This window comes from Labrus mixtus, chromosome 14 (assembly GCF_963584025.1).
Source record: "Labrus mixtus chromosome 14, fLabMix1.1, whole genome shotgun sequence".
NCBI lineage: Eukaryota > Metazoa > Chordata > Actinopteri > Labriformes > Labridae > Labrus > Labrus mixtus.
In genome coordinates this window covers 20,618,274-20,638,452 of record NC_083625.1, presented here as the reverse complement: position 1 = coordinate 20,638,452, position 20,179 = coordinate 20,618,274, and positions in this window count along the sequence as shown.

Genomic DNA, 20,179 nt, shown 5'->3' with positions numbered 1-20,179 from the left:
GCTGACTCTCCCTTATAGTATGTGGAGCATTACATTGAACCACTTGTTGCCATGGGAACCTAAAATTCAGAATGTGGGCTTTGATCTCCACCTCAAAGACTTATGGAATCCTCAAAAGTTCTGAATGAAGGTGATTCAAAAAATATTCATTTCACTTGGAGCAGTTGAACAAATCACAAGCTTTGAGGTTATCCAGCAAGTTATTTCAACTATTGACAGCAAATCAACTTCTTTGATCAAGGTAAGTTCCTCGTTATCTCTCCTCAATGGAGCTCGATTTCTGAGCTCTTTGTTTATTCCAAACTGGAGTTGGACAGAGAGAAGAAATGTACAATATTCAGATTTACAGATTTAAGACAAACAGGTTTTTTTTCACAATGACAATGCACGCACAACATTAAAACAAATTTACTGTAAATGGAGTTAAATTATGGAATTATCTCAAAAATCACTTACAATTATGCTCAAGTATTATACACTTAAAAAAAATATAAAGAAACAGTTTTGGGAAATTATGAAATTATTGAGTAAATCTAAATGATTGTATTTGATTATTTTTATATTGTTTATTTATTTTTGGTTTGTGAAAGAAAAGAAAACAAGAGGTTAGCCATCTTATTCTGTTTCAATAGTAGGCTATATTTTGTTATTAAGAAGGGGGCAGGTATTATATGTTTTCTTCTTCCTGCTCCTGTTTGCTTACGGACAGTGTTATCATGAGAAAATATTTCATGTTGTGTTTTATTTTGTGGGAACCAAACACTGAAATGAGCAAATAAATCAAAGATGAAATGAGATGAAACTGGATTGTAAGTAACTTTGTTCTCATTTTCTCTTGTTTCTTTTCAGATGTTAACAAAAGCCGTTCATCATCGGTTGGTAAAAAAAGCATTACCTAAAAATCTCTCAAACAAATACTACGAGCTCCCTGACAAATATGAGTTCCTGAAAGTCATGGGCCAGGGTGGCTTCGGGAAAGTGTTGCGGTGTTTGGAAAGAGACATGGACAGTCTTGTGGCTATAAAGATCCCCTCATTTGAACACAGCTGCAGAGAGGAGGTGAGGCATTTGGTCGATTTTGAAGTTCACAACATAAAATAGAGATTTGACAATTTTATAACTGGTGCATCATATTTAACAAGTTATATTTAGTGATCACAAGGGCAAACAAATGTTACCTTATGCAACTGGACTGTGCTTATAAATCCCCTTTCTAGTCCTCTGACCACTCAAAGCCCCATGTCCCCAACAGAAGTAAAGAATAGCTTTCATTCACATGCCCATGTTGCAAAAAGTTTCCTTGCCATTCATGTTTGTTTTTCCTGACTTTTACACAAAGATTATAACTTTGGTGAACATCTTGTCGTTTTTCTCCCCAGGCGGCCATGCTCAGAAGGTTAATGAGGCTAAAACTTGACAAGCACAACATCGTCAAGTTCCATGAATGTTTTAGTGTAAGGCATGGCGAGGCGCTCGTCTTTGAGAGTCTCGAAGTGAACTTATATGACCATTTATGTAACAATCATGTGACATTGGATGACTCAAGGACTATAATCAAACAGGTATGAATTCAGCAGCTTCAGATAGAAAGCACAAGTAACCGTCTGTTAAACCTTGGTACAGTATCTGACATGTACATGTATTGTTCTTGCAGATGGCCACAGCGCTTAAAGCACTGAAGAACATCGGGGTGATCCACACTGACATCAAACCAGACAACGTAATGCTAGTGGACAAGAAACTACCCATAAGAGCTAAACTTATCGACTTTGGCTTGGCCATGGATAGATCTACAGCCTTGCAGGGCATGGAGGTGCAAACAGTTCCCTACAGGTAAGATCCAAGATCATGTTGATTATGTGCCAGCATACTTTTTCATTGGTTCCCAATTAGGAAAAATCCATTGTTTGCCAAATGATTGTTTTCATGTTCACTCCTTGGAATATGACAGTGTTATTGATTCTATCTAACGCTTTTCTTCCACACATTTAGGGCTCCCGAGATCATTTTGGGCCTGCCATTTTCCGAGGCCATCGACATGTGGTCAGTGGGCTGCATCTTATTCTCCATGCTCTTCAAATGCCACCTGTTTGAGGGTGAAGAATATGAAATAGTAAGTCATTTACCAAAGTTTGACTCTTTTATCAACTAACGATGCTTGTTAAGGTCTAGTTTAGTAGTTTTTTTCCTCAATGTTTGTTAAAGCAGAACTTCACAAATACATATTCCTAAACCCTGGGTTTAGCTTGTAGCTAGCGTTTATGCAATCACACAGCAGTTGATCAAATCTAAAACTAAGGGATTCACCTAACATGTACTACAGAGGGACGTAATGTGATTTTAGTGGTGCAGAGAACTATGTTTGTTAGCTTTGGTGGGAGTTATTAGCATTAGCATGTAGACCAGAAGAGAAGTGTTCTTGTTGTTGATGTATCAATGTGTTTTTTCTCCAGCTGCAGTTTATGATTGAACTCCTGGGTCAGCCGCCAGACGAGCTTCTGAACAACGCAGTGTTCAAACATAACTTTTTTATTGAGACAAAGTCCAACAGCTGGAGGTTCCAGGTACCACAAGTTGTTTCTTTTTTTTTCTTTAAACTCATGTGATACTTTAAGGTTTGCATAACAATTATGTTTATAGACTGCTGTTGATTAGTTAGATTTAGGAAGAGAAACATTCATATGAACACACTGAACCTTCTTTCAGACGCGTGAGGAGTACGGGGTAGAGTTCCTTCCACAAGCCCCCATGGAACGATGCTTTTCATCTCTGGATGATCTCAAAACGGTACAGTGGGAAGCTTCTTGCACTGTCACTGTCAGTTTTATGTCTTAATGGATGACCAGGATGACGGCTTGACTGATGGTGGAATTGATCCTTGTTTTTCATAACTAGATTCCAGAAGATATCCCAGTCGAGGTTGCAGAATACGAGCAGTGCATCGAGCTAATGAAGGCCATGCTGACGATGGATCAGAACAAGAGGATCACACCCAATGAAGTCCTCCAGCACCCCTTCATCACTCAGTAAGTACTTTATGATAAATCCCTTTTCTGGAGACCGGTGTCTTTGGCAAGTCTGGTCCTCACTGGAAATTCCTACTTTTTTCAGACAAAGCAACAATCTCTGTTAAGTGCAAAAAACTGCAGTTCCTCCATTGTCCACTTGAGACAGGCTGCAAAAGCCAAGGCATCCCCATTAGGTCCCAAATTAAAATGTAAATTTTTACATCGCAAACAAACAATTTTATTTATTTTTTATTGATTGGAAGTCCGGGGGAGACAGTAGGCATATTTTGGCCGCAGGAACTTTTTCATAGATCTCTGAACTATTGGAACCCTCCCTGTATTTTAATGTTTCCACACCGCAGGAACTATGAACCCCTTAAGTTCCTAGAACCCTGTTTAGAGGAACCTTTTTAGCTCCTGCTTCAGAGCAGACACTCTCCCAGGACCATGGCGGTGGGAATGCAGACAGAGAGAAAAGTCCCTATGGTGTGTAGTTCTCAAAGAACCCCCTAGTGGATAGATCCTCTTCAAACAAGTCCCCAGAACTGAGATCCAGTCAGGTGGGATCTCAGTCTGTTCTTTCAGCAGCACACGGCCTCCTGCAGAGTGACAGAGATGTGCAGAGTGGTGTCAAGAAGATGACCACCACCAGAACTGTTTGATCTGAGTGTTTCCAATATGGTCACTGAGACTGTGTTCATTTTTTTTATAAAATATGAATACAAACACAAATAATCCTGTGATCAAGGTTACATTGGGCCAAAATTAGCTTTGCCTTTGGTCTTAAAAACTTATGGAATGACTGAATTCGATTTAGACCTTTACATCAGTGTGACAGTTATTGTTTGAACACAACAGGAAGAAGAGCATCGATCCAGTTCCAACAGACCAGCACAGTCCACCTCCCACAGTTTTTCCATCAGGTTTGATCCAAGTCCGGCCTGCAAAACCAGAGAACTCGCTGCAGCTAGAGGAAGAGGAGACATCAGTCAGGTGAGAGGAGTGAGAGGAACCTTTAAACACACAAATATAGACCATTTAACTCTTCTTTATTATCATTACAGTGAAAGCACTTGTGCATCAACAATAATAATACAATCCCACAGGATAACATCTGTCTTCGCTCTGTGTGAGCCCGGAGTGAAGCTCTCATGTTTTAGTTTTCTCACTTTAAGATCTTAGCTAGAAATGAGACAACAGCAAATAAGTCAATAACTCGTGAGATTCTTCTTTTCAGCTGTGGGATAGTAAAACAGATATGATTCCTGATGGATACGCTTACTTTTCCATATTTGGATGCCAATCCTCTTAAACTTTGATGTAAATGTTTCAGTAAGGTTGTCACATTTGTCGTCTTCAATACTTGTCGATACCGCTTGTTTTTATAACAATGAAATCTCCACTCTTTCAATGATCAATAGAATCAAAAAGTACAAATTTATAAGGTTTTTCAGATCACGGTCATTCCATGTAAATGTACAAGCAATGTGAAGCTACGAGCTATCTAAAGTGTGTTAGCATTAGCCCTCTAACACAACAATGCAGGCCACAGGTGATTGCAGCTTGAGCCAAGGGCCTATTTTGTCCACCGCTTGTGCTCAACTCATTCGTGCAGACGCGAGGGGATGGGGGGTTGGAGGTGTGTCGCTGGGGGACAGTGGAGGCCTCAGTATGGCAGAGGTGTGGCCAAATGTTTGCTTAGGTTTCATGCTAGTGCTCAAGGGCGACATCTACTGGATCAAACATTATTCCATGAAGTTGTAATGACAGTAACCGGAACAGAACTCTTACTATGTGTGTTTGTGTTTTTAGTCTTAACAATGAGGACACTGAGGACAACAAGGACACTCAGGACAACAAGGACAATGAGGACACTCAGGGCAACAAGGACACTGAGGACAACATGGACACTGAGGACACTCAGGACAACATGGACACTCAGGGCAACAAGGACACTCAGGACAACAAGGACACTGAGGACAACAAGGACACTCAGGACAACAAGGACAATGAGGACACTCAGGGCAACAAGGACACTGAGGACAACATGGACACTGAGGACACTCAGGACAACATGGACACTCAGGGCAACAAGGACACTCAGGACAACATGGACACTGAGGACAACAAGGACAACAAGGACACTGAGGAAGCCAACAAGGAGGACAACAAGACACCATCAACCCCAGATGGCGACGACAGCAAGGAGAAGAAGAAGAAGAAGAAGAAGAAGAAGAAGAAGAAGAAGAAGAACTGCTACCAGCGTGTTAAATCCTGGTTCTTCTGTAACCGAGTCGACGTCATGTTTAGTCTTAACAATGAGGACACTGAGGACAACAAGGACAATGAGGACACTCAGGGCAACAAGGACACTGAGGACACTCAGGACAACATGGACACTGAGGACAACAAGGACACTGAGGACAACAAGGACACTCAGGACACTCAGGACAACATGGACACTGAGGATAACAAGGACACTGAGGACACTCAGGACAACAAAGACATTAAGGACAACAAGGACAACAAGGACACTGAGGAAGCCAACAAGGAGGACAACAAGACACCATCAACCCCAGATGGCGACGACAGCAAGGAGAAGAAGAAGAAGAACTGCTACCAGCGTGTTAAATCCTGGTTCAAGAAGAGGTTCTTCTGTAACCGAGTCGACGTCATGTTTAGTCTTAACAATGAGGACACTGAGGAGAGCAGTTAAATAATCAATAATCAATTGACACCACACACTTAAATTATCTTAAATTATTACAAAAAATAATCAGTTGCCACAAGCGTCAAATCAGGCCACGCCCCCTCCAATCCTTTACGGGGCAAGGGGCAAAATCGTCTCGTGTGTAGCCAGCCTAAAACACTTCCCAGAGCTGTACAGGGCAGCACGGCGGCTCGGTGGTTAGCACCGCGGCCTCACAGCAGACACATCATCCTGTCTGTGTGGAGTTTGCATGTCCTCCCCGTGACTGTGTGGGTTTTCACCGGGGGTCTCCGGTTTCCTCCCACATCCCCAAAAACATGCCGCTTCAAGGTCAATTGGACACTTTAAATTGTCACTTTATCTGGTCAAATCAAATCAATAAATGAATGTTTTAAATTGATCAACAACAATTTTTGTTGCCGTGATAACAATTATGGATAGCCTTTGATTCTTACTCAAGTATTAAAGTTTGAACAAACAATGAACAAATATGTTCAAATAAATGCACATGAAAAAAAAAAGGTTACAAAGTGTCCGAAAAACAAAATAAAAATAAATAAACACATTGAAAGCATAAATGCTTTGTTGGCCGACGTCGTCAGAGAAGATTCAGAGCAGAGAGACGATCTCCATCTAGCTGATTGTCACTTTATGTGGTCAAATAAAATGAAATCAATAAATAAATGTATTAAATTGATCAAACTGTCTCATGACATTTTAGTGTCACCTTTAAACTCTCAGGGGGGTTAACTATCTGGCTGTCAGTCTTACTAGGATCATGAAAAAGAATAATGAGAAATGAAAAATAAATTAATGAATTATAACATTCTGCGTCTTGTTGTTTGTTTCTCATTTATTGGCAAAAGTAAAATAATATGGTGCATTATGGACAATGAGGACACTGAGGACACTCAGGACAACATGGACAATGAGGACACTGAGGACAACATGGACACTGAGGACACTCAGGGCAACAAGGACACTCAGGGCAACAAGGACACTCAGGACAAGAAGGACAATGAGGACACTGAGGACACTCAGGACAACAAAGATATTAAGGACACTGAGGACAACAAGGACAACAAGGACAACGAGGACACTGAGGAAGCCCTCGCAGCCTCATGCACTCAATCACTTTCAGGGATCAAATTTGTAAATTAACGAGTTCGAGACCAGCCTGCGCGAAAATGATGAAAGTATATAGAACTCTTCAAATATTTTCCTCTACAGACACAACTTCCTCCAAGTCAGTGTGGTTCTTTCTTCGGAAAAGAAAGTTTGTCTCAGTGACCCAGTGAAAAGATACTCCACAGTTTCTTGCAGTATCTTTGTAGGGATCTGATATTTTATGATGTGCCAACAGAATGTGTAGTTTTTTCATATTTGCACAAGTAAAGCCCCAACACAACTATTTGTGTCTGTTATTGGTCTGCCTTGTTAAAGTGTATCATGTTCAGAGCCAGTTTGTGTCCTTTTCATACATCATTTTACAGATAAACAAGGTCTTGCAAGTTGAAGTGAAAACTTCTCTTGAACTAACTGTTTTTACCGACTACACAAGGAAGTAGCCTATTTCCTTATTAGGGAAACCTTTACTAAAGTATAACAAGATGCTCAAAGTTTTTCATTTGAGAACAGGCTGCTGCTGCTCTTCTGATATAGACTTAAATAACAAGTTTATTATTTTATTCTTTAAAGACTTTAAGCGTTCTTCTCTCATCATTTTTGCGCAGGCTGGTCTCAAACTCATAAATTCACGAGTTTAATCTCGTGAATTTATGAATTTAATCTCAAAATTTTAGATTTTTTTTTTAACGTGTCCCTAATCCTCCGTCGTACAATGCAGATGTAAACTTTATGTTTTTTAGATGTGTTGTTGGTCTGCTGCAGACTGGTCAATTATTAATTACACTTAGTTTCACTACATTGCTTGGCCGTTACACTTAACTCACTTACAATAAAAACAAGAATGCAAACTCATTTTCATACTTAACTAGCCAAAGTTAGGACAGACAAATGTTTTTGAATACAAATGTATCATTAATGTTAACATGTTTTAGATATCTAAGGGGATATTAAAAAAAATGATATATTTATTTGCAACACGGGAATGGAGTTTTGGGATAAGAGCAGCTTTTTTTGACAGATGCATTTACTTACTTTTAAAAGAAATGTCTTAATTTTTGAAAATGTTGATTGTTTTTCTTTTCATTAAAGACACTGTACTAAATACAAAATACCAGAAAATCATGTTTGTTCATTTGATTACTAACAACTTATTATCGCAGAGCAAATGTAGCCCTTATTATTGAATTGAACTAAAAATGCATTTATGTTCATCACTTTCTTTATATAGCTTTTGGTTCTATCTATTCAACAAGAGGTTTATCAAATATGAAATTTTCTTCCTTGAGAAGATTTTGGAGCTTATAATTAACCCCCGGTCTGTGACATAAATGAGGGTTTGCATTCAGCTTTGGCAATGTTCATTATATTTTATCTAACTGTATGATTTTGGGATGGTGATTTGTTTCAGAATTTGTCTTCTGAGACATTACACAATAAAATAAAATGATCCATCATTTACTGCCAAAACCAAAATAAATCTGTGACTCCGATAAGATCAGAAAATAATCTACCCACACTCTTTTTCTTTTTTTTTTACATCAAAATTAACCTTTTTCTCTTTTTCTCTCTCTACTATGGCCCTCCCCCAACTATGAAAGGACCAATGAGCTAGCTAGCAGTTATGCATTGTGACTTTACTGTAAAATCAATCGGACATTAAGCCCCTCTCTTGCTGCTTGTTTTATTCAGAGACAAATAAAAATGCAGAAAAAATAGCACAATTAGTGCAATTCAAATATATATTTTTAGGACTAATGAATAACATTTAAATGGTAAGTGCACTTGAGCTTGTACAGAGCTTTTCTATGCTTCTGACTACTCAAAGCGCTTTTCACACCGCAGGTCACCAATTCACACACTGATGGCAGAGGCTGCTATGTAAAGTCACCATCAGTATTATTAACTAATTCATGCACGTTCACACACTGCTGATGCAGTAATTTAGGGTTGAGTTTCTTGTCCAAGGACACTTTGACATGTGGCTGCAGGAGCTGGGGTTTGAACCATCAACCTTATCAGAAACAAGCGTCTCTACCACTGACCCACAGCCGTCCAAACCCTGCCAAAGTACAACCCATACAGTGACAAAATGCACTATGCTCTACCTTTTAGTAGTCCGAGTTCTCTTTATCTGGAAATGTTTGATGATAAATACTGTACTCCAAATGACCCTGAACTAGAAGTAAAAGGGATAAATCAGTAAAACGATCCACCATTGATTATCACCATTACAATTAATAGTCAAGCCACACAATACGACTGTCTGCAGATGTTGTTAAACATAATGGAACTGAAAAAGTGCCTTTTAATCCAGTTAAACTGGGTTAATCGACTAAGAGATCTACAATGGTTCCATGCACTGTGCGTCACCACGTGTTTTATTAAAACGTATCACTAGCTAAGAAATATGCTAATCCAATATTGCTCGTCTCATTATTTGTATATGTTCCTGTGCCCACACTACATAATGTAATGTCAGATGTTAGGTATCATTCTAATTGTGGTTATCTCTGCTTACTTTTACATGGTAATTTCCTATGTTACAGCTCTGCAGCCATGAAGATAAATAAAATCCCACCTGCTGAACAAAGAGCGGCGATTTTATCTCACTGTCAAAACTGTTGTTTGGGTGTGTGTCCATGTGTGAATTATTTATTCCTGATAACATAGCTTGAGGAAATCAAACAGATGGACGTCGGTACAGTGTTTACAGTCTTTTAGGAACTTATGCAACAGGATGGCGGCTGCTTTTGAGGACTTAAGTTTTCAGTGAACTCTCAACAGAATATTTAACTGCAGGGTTTAAACCAATGGAAAAAAAAAACATAGATCAGGTCAAATTAGATGTTTCTTAATATCATCAATGTGATTTCAAAATGAGGAATTTGCACATTTTAAAGAAGAAACAGCCTCATAATACTATGTCACACTAGAACTTTTTACCAGTCCAAACAGAGGAAAGAAAGCCGGTTTATTTATAAAGCACTATTTATACAAAGATCATTTATAAGTGCTTTACAAAAACAGTCAAAACAGAACATTAGGAACATTAAAGGCAGGGTTGGTCATTTTCTCAAGATAGACTCTTTAAGATTTTGCTTGAAATTGTCTTCAGGTCCTGACAGAAATGAATAACTCATGTGCTCTGAAAAAGGAATGAAGGAAATCTGTCATCTGTAGCAGTTGTAAGCATGTAAAAACTTCGACCAATGTCTGCCACGAGGTACCAATCTGATGAACCAATCATATCTGCATGCTCGTTCTCTACCCCTTGCGTGAACTAGCCCACACTCAAAGCGCGTCACCGATGACGGAGTTTATACTGTGAGTTTGTCGTTGGCCGGTGTGAGTCGTAAAATAATCACGTTTTATTTTTTTATTTTTTATGTATTGTGATAAAGTTTAGAGTTTCCTTATCGTTGAATGAGACAGAAGACGATATAGTTTCTACACAATGCAAGCGATGAGCTGAGGTCCGCTTCTGGAGCAGCGACGCTGAATGTAAGTAAGTGGCATGTCTTTTGAGTGGGTGGGTGTTGACGGAGCACTGAGGGAATGCTACTTTCAAAATCATGCTAGTTTTTTTTTTTTAATTAACAACACTGCTTTACAAAGACAAATGACACAAGAAAATACTAAAATATATTAAAAACCAAGAGCTTGTCCCACGGTTGAGGAGTGTAGAGACTAAAAGCTGCCTCACCCTAAACACTAATTATTTTCATGGAGAACTGTTCAAAGGAAAGAACCAGATTGACTTGAATAATCTTTTTATCTCTCGACCAACTATATTTATAATTTTTAACTTTTTATGCAGATTTTTACCATATCTTAGTTAAGCATTTGTTCCTGCTTCAAACCTGTGTTAGGTAATACATTCTTTTAAAGATTTACTCGTGTTTTTATTGGCCTTGACACCAACGATGGCATATACTAACTTAAGTAACTTCAGTAACAGTGTTCCAGGAATGAGATGTTGTTACATAACTGCCTCACCAAATATGGGGTAGAGGTTTTTGTCTAAGTAGGGAAAAATGACAGCAAAACATGAGATGATTTTTTCTTTGCCTTCAGAGGATGATAACAGCAGTGCGACCAATGGGGGGGAAATGAATCGATGACAAAAAAGCTCACTTCTGCCAACTAGTTCACTGAAGCAGTGGCGTGCTCACTGCTGAGGTGGAGGAGTTGTATTGTGTGTGCGAGTCAAATGTTCAGATCCAGTACAGAAGCCAATTGTAGCAATTTGTCAACTGCATTCTCTGAAGAGGAAACGAGTGCAGAGGAGGCCTTATTTGGGGGTAAAATACCAACCAGGCTAACTTCCCAAAAAGTGGTCCCAGGATAGGATGACTGGTTGTATGATTTTCCCTCCTGTCTTTAAGATTAGCCATTGCATAGCTCACATGTTGTACATTCCTACCTACATAAATATATGTTCAACAAATTACATGAAAATAGTGTCAGTCTGTATGGGGCCCCGGAAAATGTTTGCCACAGGGCCCCCTAGTGGGATAATCAGGCTGTGCTTCTATAGAGGGCATCAACCATGGTTTAAAAAAGTTCAACCTGAGGGTCTGCACATGCTCATGCCCATTTTTGAGTGCATTCACAAACACTCAATCCCAATCTTCACACTCCTGTCCTGGACTCACTGACTTTGAGGTATGTTCCTGGTGAGTGTGTGAGTGCTTAGTGCTGTCCCAATGTCAAATCATCAAGTGTACTAGGGGTGTAAAAATAAATCGGTCTGAAACCGTTACTGATCTTAACATTAAAGATCTGAGTGAATCAGAGCATACCAGAAATGTTTTATTAATTTAAAAAAGAAGTTTAACAAAAAAGAACTGTGTAATGCAGAGAGAGCATCAATCACAACAGATGCCTGGGCGTAATATGTAATTCATATCAGAGAAATAAAAAATAAAAAAAATGTCTTGGAGTGTTTTTATTATTTTATTTCTATTCTAAATTGGCTTTAATTTTTGCCTCTTATTAAATACTTGTTTCAAGTGTAAGTAGAGCTTTACAAAGCCAGTGAAGTGTGATCAACAGAAGAGCTAAGACTTCTACGTAAGTAACAAAATGTATTTCATCCCCCGCCTACCTGTCAAAGTGAGACACCTGTTTGATAAAGACTTCACATCATATACATAATGTCAGCATATTTACAGTAGATCTATTCTAATGTCTCTTGGAGAGTAATAAACACAAAGACGTATTTGTTTTTCCTTAGTTTCATAAAGTAACAAATTTACTTTGGATTTGATTATCAGATCGAATCGAATAAGACCGAATTGAATTGCACTGAATCGTTCTATATTATAATTAATTATCCCTACATTGGATAGTAGCCCTAGAGCTCCAATCGGACACTGAGGACAATGAGAACACTCAGGACCACAAGGACAATGAGGACACAAAGGACAACATATTGAAATATCCAAATCACATCATCAATGGACTGTGTTCATTTCTTCGAGCTAAGCACACGTCCGAAAGCTTCCACATTCATCCCTCAAGTGACTTTTCTAAACAATATTGGGAGCCTCATAAGAATGCTGCTAAGAGATTTATCTGTTTTGTTTTTTAAAAGTCCACCAAGAAAACAAGGATAGTTAACAGCTGAGCAAATGATTTATTTTCTTATTTTGCTGCTGTTTGTTTCTGTTGGTTGTCTGAATCAAATAAAGTTTTCCCCAATATAATAACATGTGTCTTAAAGTATACAAGATCAAAAACGCTATTACTGTACTCTAACTGCCTATTATATTTGATTTATCTTCTCCTCTTGCTCCTTTAATGTGGGAACTCTCATCGCGCCTCTAGGTGGTGCTAGAACACCACCACAAATATACTGGACTTCCACAGGCCTGACATGGTGCAGGTTCACAATGAAGAGAGCTAGTAATGCAGATTCACATGCAGATCCCCGTTTTGTGCCTTGCTCAATGTCAACCCGGGCACCTCTCCAGCTACCAGACTACTTCCAGATTTGGTCTGCACTTAAACAGGGACTGCTTTAAGTTGGTTTGAATCCTACTTATCAGACCGATCTCAGTTTGTACATGTTAATGATGAGTCCTCTATGCACACTAAAGTTTGCCATGGAGTCCCACAAGGTTCAGTGCTTGGACCAATTCTTTTTACATTATATATGCTTCCTCTGGGAAATATTATGAGGAAACACTCCATACAGTTTCATTGTTATGCAGATGATACTCAGCTTTATGTATCAATGAAGCCCGATGGTACCAGTCAGTTATGTCAGCTAGAAACGTGCCTTAAGGACGTTAGGACCTGGATGACCAGAATTTTTTTGCTACTTAACTCAGACAAGACTGAAGTTATTGTGCTAGGCCCTAAGAACCTCAGAGAGACTTTTTCTAGTGATGTGACTGTCCTCAATGACATCAGCCTGGCATCTAGCACCACTGTTAGGAATCTAGGAGTTCTTTTTGATCAAGATATGTCTTTTAGCTCTCACATCAGTCAAGTTTCAAGAACAGCCTACTTTCACCTTCGTAATATATCCAAGATCAGGAATATCCTGTCGCAAAGTGATGCAGAAAAACTAGTTCATGCATTTGTTACCTCCAGACTGGATTATTGTAACTCTCTTTTGTCAGGGTGCTCTGGCAAATCTCTAAAGACTCTTCAACTGGTCCAGAATGCTGCAGCTCGTGTACTGACCAGAACCAGGAAATGGGACCACATCACTCCTGTCCTGGCTTCTCTGCACTGGCTCCCTATACAGTCTAGAATAGAATTCAAGATCCTTCTTCTCACCTACAAAGCTCTAAATGGCCAGGCACCATCTTACCTGAAGGAGCTACTAGTGCCGTACTGTCCCTCAAGAGCGTTGCGGTCCCGGAGTGCAGGCCTGCTGGTGGTACCTACAGTCTCCAAGTGTACTATGGGGGGTAAAGCCTTCAGTTATCGGGCTCCTCTCCTCTGGAACCACCTTCCAGCCGGGGTCCGGGAGGCAGACACAGTCACAGTTAAGAATAGACTTAAAACTTTCCTTTTTGATAAATCTTATAGTTAGGGCTGGTGCTGGTGTAGACCAGCTCTTAGTTATGCTGCTATAGGCTTAGACTACCGGGGGAACTGGCACCCTGAGCTCCTCTCTCTCTCTCTCTCTCTCTGCATATACAGTACATCATATTACTGCATGTATCTATCTATAAATCTCAGTCACTAACCACCTACTTTCCTGGGAGCTCTTAAGCTCTCCTAGGCTCCTCAAGATCATCGGTTGACGGCTTGCCAGAACAACCCCCACCACACCCCCTCCCCTCCCCACCGGATTGCTGATGGACGGTCTACCTCCCCCCACCCCCTTGCTCTCTATCCCTCTTCCTGCATCTTATCCCATCTCTCCCCCTATCCCTTTCCAAGCCCGGCGCAGTCTAGGCCTGTGAAGACTGTTTCGTCATGAGCCGGGGATCCGGCCGAAGATTTCTGCCTTTTAATGAGGCAGTTTTTTCTTACCACTGTAACTTTTGCTGCTTTGCTAAAGTGCTCATGATGGATAGGCCGGATCTTTGTAACATAGCAATAAGTAAGGTCTTTTACCTGCTTTTTGTAACATAACAATGAGTAAGGTCTTTTTACCTGCTCTTTTGTAATGTTAACAGACAAAGAGTAAGGTATTTTACCTGCTTCTTGTAAAGTGTCTCGAGATAACACTTGTTATGAGTTGACGCTATACAAATAAAAGTTGATTGATTGATTGATTAAACATGGTGACCCTCTGGTTGCCAACCAAAGTCCCTTCAGACTGAGCTACTGCTGCCCCAAAGAAGATTAAGAACAAAACACAAACGCAAAATTGACTTGTTTGACAATAAATAAAGCAATTAATCAAATTCTATTTTCTTCTTCTTTTTAATTCCCATTAATCTTCTCTGTATAAAGTGTCAAATTTGAATTGTATTTTGGATTAATTATAGTATTGTTAAACCAACTTGTGTTTTTCTTACATTAAGAAGAGAACAACTTTGATTTAGCTCAGTTTGCATGTTTGTTTGTTGTTCATTTGTTACTATTTAACTTCTGTTTCCTTTGTATTTGCACGTGATAATTTCCCCTTTCATCAACCAAATGTTAACATCTGACAATTTAAACTAAAAAGCACTTAATTCAACATACTTTAAACCTGCAGCAATATTTAAAGAAGAGACTAAACCGAGCGTACTTTATTCAACATGCCTGTGTTAAAGGTTGATCTCTAAAAACTTTCTATTGCATAACACGCAGAATCATCACCATGTCTGGATAACAACGAGCAGGGGTCTAAAATCAGGGTTAACCAACCAATGTTTTCAATATTTGCGATAGACTGACTTAATTCAGTTGTCTATATTCCAGCCCTAATTATTCAGACAAATGAAATAACATCCAAACAGTGGGCACTGAAATGTGTCAGCTGTGATTACACCTGTAGGTCACACCTACACATTCACACACTGATGGAGGAGATTGCTAGTGAGACCATCAGAGACCACCAAATCTATTTTGACTTCTGTCCACTGTTCTTGAATTTATTATTTTTTTTATTTTTTCAACTTTGCTTTTTATTTAAGTTGCACCAGTAGATCAACTGTAACACCCAGAGCACCAGTGTGCATCTTTTTCATAATGTACATTAAATTAAAAGCTTGTTATTGCTGACTCTCCCTTATAGTATGTGGAGCATTACATTGAACCACTTGTTGCCATGGGAACCTAAAATTCAGAATGTGGGCTTTGATCTCCACCTCAAAGACTTATGGAATCCTCAAAAGTTCTGAATGAAGGTGATTCAAAAAATACTCATTTCACTTGGAGCAGTTGAACAAATCACAAGCTTTGAGGTTATCCAGCAAGTTATTTCAACTATTGACAGCAAATCAACTTCTTTGATCAAGGTAAGTTCCTCGTTATCTCTCCTCGATGGAGCTCGATTTCTGAGCTCTTTGTTTATTCCAAACTGGAGTTGGACAGAGAGAAGAAATGTACAATATTCAGATTTACAGATTTAAGACAAACAGGTTTTTTTTCACAATGACAATGCACGCACAACATTAAAACAAATTTACTGTAAATGGAGTTAAATTATGGAATTATCTCAAAAATCACTTACAATTATGCTCAAGTATTATACACTTAAAAAAAATATAAAGAAACAGTTTTGGGAAATTATGAAATTATTGAGTAAATCTAAATGATTGTATTTGATTATTTTTATATTGTTTATTTATTTTTGGTTTGTGAAAGAAAAGAAAACAAGAGGTTAGCCATCTTATTCTGTTTCAATAGTAGGCTATATTTTGTTATTAAGAAGGGGGCAGGTATTATATGTTTTCTTCTTCCTGCTCCTGTTTGCTTACGGACAGTGTTATCATGAGAAAATATTTCATGTTGTGTTTTATTTTGTGGGAACCAAACACTGAAATGAGCAAATAAATCAAAGATGAAATGAGATGAAACTGGATTGTAAGTAACTTTGTTCTCATTTTCTCTTGTTTCTTTTCAGATGTTAACAAAAGCCGTTCATCATCGGTTGGTAAAAAAAGCATTACCTAAAAATCTCTCTAACAAATACTACGAGCTCCCTGACAAATATGAGTTCCTGAAAGTCATGGGCCAGGGTGGCTTCGGGAAAGTGTTGCGGTGTTTGGAAAGAGACATGGACAGTCTTGTGGCTATAAAGATCCCCTCATTTGAACACAGCTGCAGAGAGGAGGTGAGGCATTTGGTCGATTTTGAAGTTCACAACATAAAATAGAGATTTGACAATTTTATAACTGGTGCATCATATTTAACAAGTTATATTTAGTGATCACAAGGGCAAACAAATGTTACCTTATGCAACTGGACTGTGCTTATAAATCCCCTTTCTAGTCCTCTGACCACTCAAAGCCCCATGTCCCCAACAGAAGTAAAGAATAGCTTTCATTCACATGCCCATGTTGCAAAAAGTTTCCTTGCCATTCATGTTTGTTTTTCCTGACTTTTACACAAAGATTATAACTTTGGTGAACATCTTGTCGTTTTTCTCCCCAGGCGGCCATGCTCAGAAGGTTAATGAGGCTAAAACTTGACAAGCACAACATCGTCAAGTTCCATGAATGTTTTAGTGTAAGGCATGGCGAGGCGCTCGTCTTTGAGAGTCTCGAAGTGAACTTATATGACCATTTATGTAACAATCATGTGACATTGGATGACTCAAGGACTATAATCAAACAGGTATGAATTCAGCAGCTTCAGATAGAAAGCACAAGTAACCGTCTGTTAAACCTTGGTACAGTATCTGACATGTACATGTATTGTTCTTGCAGATGGCCACAGCGCTTAAAGCACTGAAGAACATCGGGGTGATCCACACTGACATCAAACCAGACAACGTAATGCTAGTGGACAAGAAACTACCCATAAGAGCTAAACTTATCGACTTTGGCTTGGCCATGGATAAATCTACAGCCTTGCAGGGCATGGAGGTGCAAACAGTTCCCTACAGGTAAGATCCAAGATCATGTTGATTATGTGCCAGCATACTTTTTCATTGGTTCCCAATTAGGAAAAATCCATTGTTTGCCAAATGATTGTTTTCATGTTCACTCCTTGGAATATGACAGTGTTATTGATTCTATCTAACGCTTTTCTTCCACACATTTAGGGCTCCCGAGATCATTTTGGGCCTGCCATTTTCCGAGGCCATCGACATGTGGTCAGTGGGCTGCATCTTATTCTCCATGCTCTTCAAATGCCACCTGTTTGAGGGTGAAGAATATGAAATAGTAAGTCATTTACCAAAGCTTGACTCTTTTATCAACTAACGATGCTTGTTAAGGTCTAGTTTAGTAGTTTTTTTCCTCAATGTTTGTTAAAGCAGAACTTCACAAATACATATTCCTAAACCCTGGGTTTAGCTTGTAGCTAGCGTTTATGCAATCACACAGCAGTTGATCAAATCTAAAACTAAGGGATTCACCTAACATGTACTACAGAGGGACGTAATGTGATTTTAGTGGTGCAGAGAACTATGTTTGTTAGCTTTGGTGGGAGTTATTAGCATTAGCATGTAGACCAGAAGAGAAGTGTTCTTGTTGTTGATGTATCAATGTGTTTTTTCTCCAGCTGCAGTTTATGATTGAACTCCTGGGTCAGCCGCCAGACGAGCTTCTGAACAACGCAGTGTTCAAACATAACTTTTTTATTGAGACAAAGTCCAACAGCTGGAGGTTCCAGGTACCACAAGTTGTTTCTTTTTTTTTCTTTAAACTCATGTGATACTTTAAGGTTTGCATAACAATTATGTTTATAGACTGCTGTTGATTAGTTAGATTTAGGAAGAGAAACATTCATATGAACACACTGAACCTTCTTTCAGACGCGTGAGGAGTACGGGGTAGAGTTCCTTCCACAAGCCCCCATGGAACGATGCTTTTCATCTCTGGATGATCTCAAAACGGTACAGTGGGAAGCTTCTTGCACTGTCACTGTCAGTTTTATGTCTTAATGGATGACCAGGATGACGGCTTGACTGATGGTGGAATTGATCCTTGTTTTTCATAACTAGATTCCAGAAGATATCCCAGTCGAGGTTGCAGAATACGAGCAGTGCATCGAGCTAATGAAGGCCATGCTGACGATGGATCAGAACAAGAGGATCACACCCAATGAAGTCCTCCAGCACCCCTTCATCACTCAGTAAGTACTTTATGATAAATCCCTTTTCTGGAGACCGGTGTCTTTGGCAAGCCTGGTCCTCACTGGAAATTCCTACTTTTTTCAGACAAAGCAACAATCTCTGTTAAGTGCAAAAAACTGCAGTTCCTCCATTGTCCACTTGAGACAGGCTGCAAAAGCCAAGGCATCCCCATTAGGTCCCAAATTAAAATGTAAATTTTTACATCGCAAACAAACAATTTTATTTATTTTTTATTGATTGGAAGTCCGGGGGAGACAGTAGGCATATTTTGGCCGCATGAACTTTTTCATAGATCTCTGAACTATTGGAACCCTCCCTGTATTTTAATGTTTCCACACCGCAGGAACTATGAACCCCTTAAGTTCCTAGAACCCTGTTTAGAGGAACCTTTTTAGCTCCTGCTTCAGAGCAGACACTCTCCCAGTACCATGGCGGTGGGAATGCAGACAGAGAGAAAAGTCCCTATGGTGTGTAGTTCTCAAAGAACCCCCTAGTGGATAGATCCTCTTCAAACAAGTCCCCAGAACTGAGATCCAGTCAGGTGGGATCTCAGTCTGTTCTTTCAGCAGCACACGGCCTCCTGCAGAGTGACAGAGATGTGCAGAGTGGTGTCAAGAAGATGACCACCACCAGAACTGTTTGATCTGAGTGTTTCCAATATGGTCACTGAGACTGTGTTCATTTTTTTTATAAAATATGAATACAAACACAAATAATCCTGTGATCAAGGTTACATTGGGCCAAAATTAGCTTTGCCTTTGGTCTTAAAAACTTATGGAATGACTGAATTCGATTTAGACCTTTACATCAGTGTGACAGTTATTGTTTGAACACAACAGGAAGAAGAGCATCGATCCAGTTCCAACAGACCAGCACAGTCCACCTCCCACAGTTTTTCCATCAGGTTTGATCCAAGTCCGGCCTGCAAAACCAGAGAACTCGCTGCAGCTAGAGGAAGAGGAGACATCAGTCAGGTGAGATGAGTGAGAGGAACCTTTAAACACACAAATATAGACCATTTAACTCTTCTTTATTATCATTACAGTGAAAGCACTTGTGCATCAACAATAATAATACAATCCCACAGGATAACATCTGTCTTCGCTCTGTGTGAGCCCGGAGTGAAGCTCTCATGTTTTAGTTTTCTCACTTTAAGATCTTAGCTAGAAATGAGACAACAGCAAATAAGTCAATAACTCGTGAGATTCTTCTTTTCAGCTGTGGGATAGTAAAACAGATATGATTCCTGATGGATACGCTTACTTTTCCATATTTGGATGCCAATCCTCTTAAACTTTGATGTAAATGTTTCAGTAAGGTTGTCACATTTGTCGTCTTCAATACTTGTCGATACCGCTTGTTTTTATAACAATGAAATCTCCACTCTTTCAATGATCAATAGAATCAAAAAGTACAAATTTATAAGGTTTTTCAGATCACGGTCATTCCATGTAAATGTACAAGCAATGTGAAGCTACGAGCTATCTAAAGTGTGTTAGCATTAGCCCTCTAACACAACAATGCAGGCCACAGGTGATTGCAGCTTGAGCCAAGGGCCTATTTTGTCCACCGCTTGTGCTCAACTCATTCGTGCAGACGCGAGGGGATGGGGGGTTGGAGGTGTGTCGCTGGGGG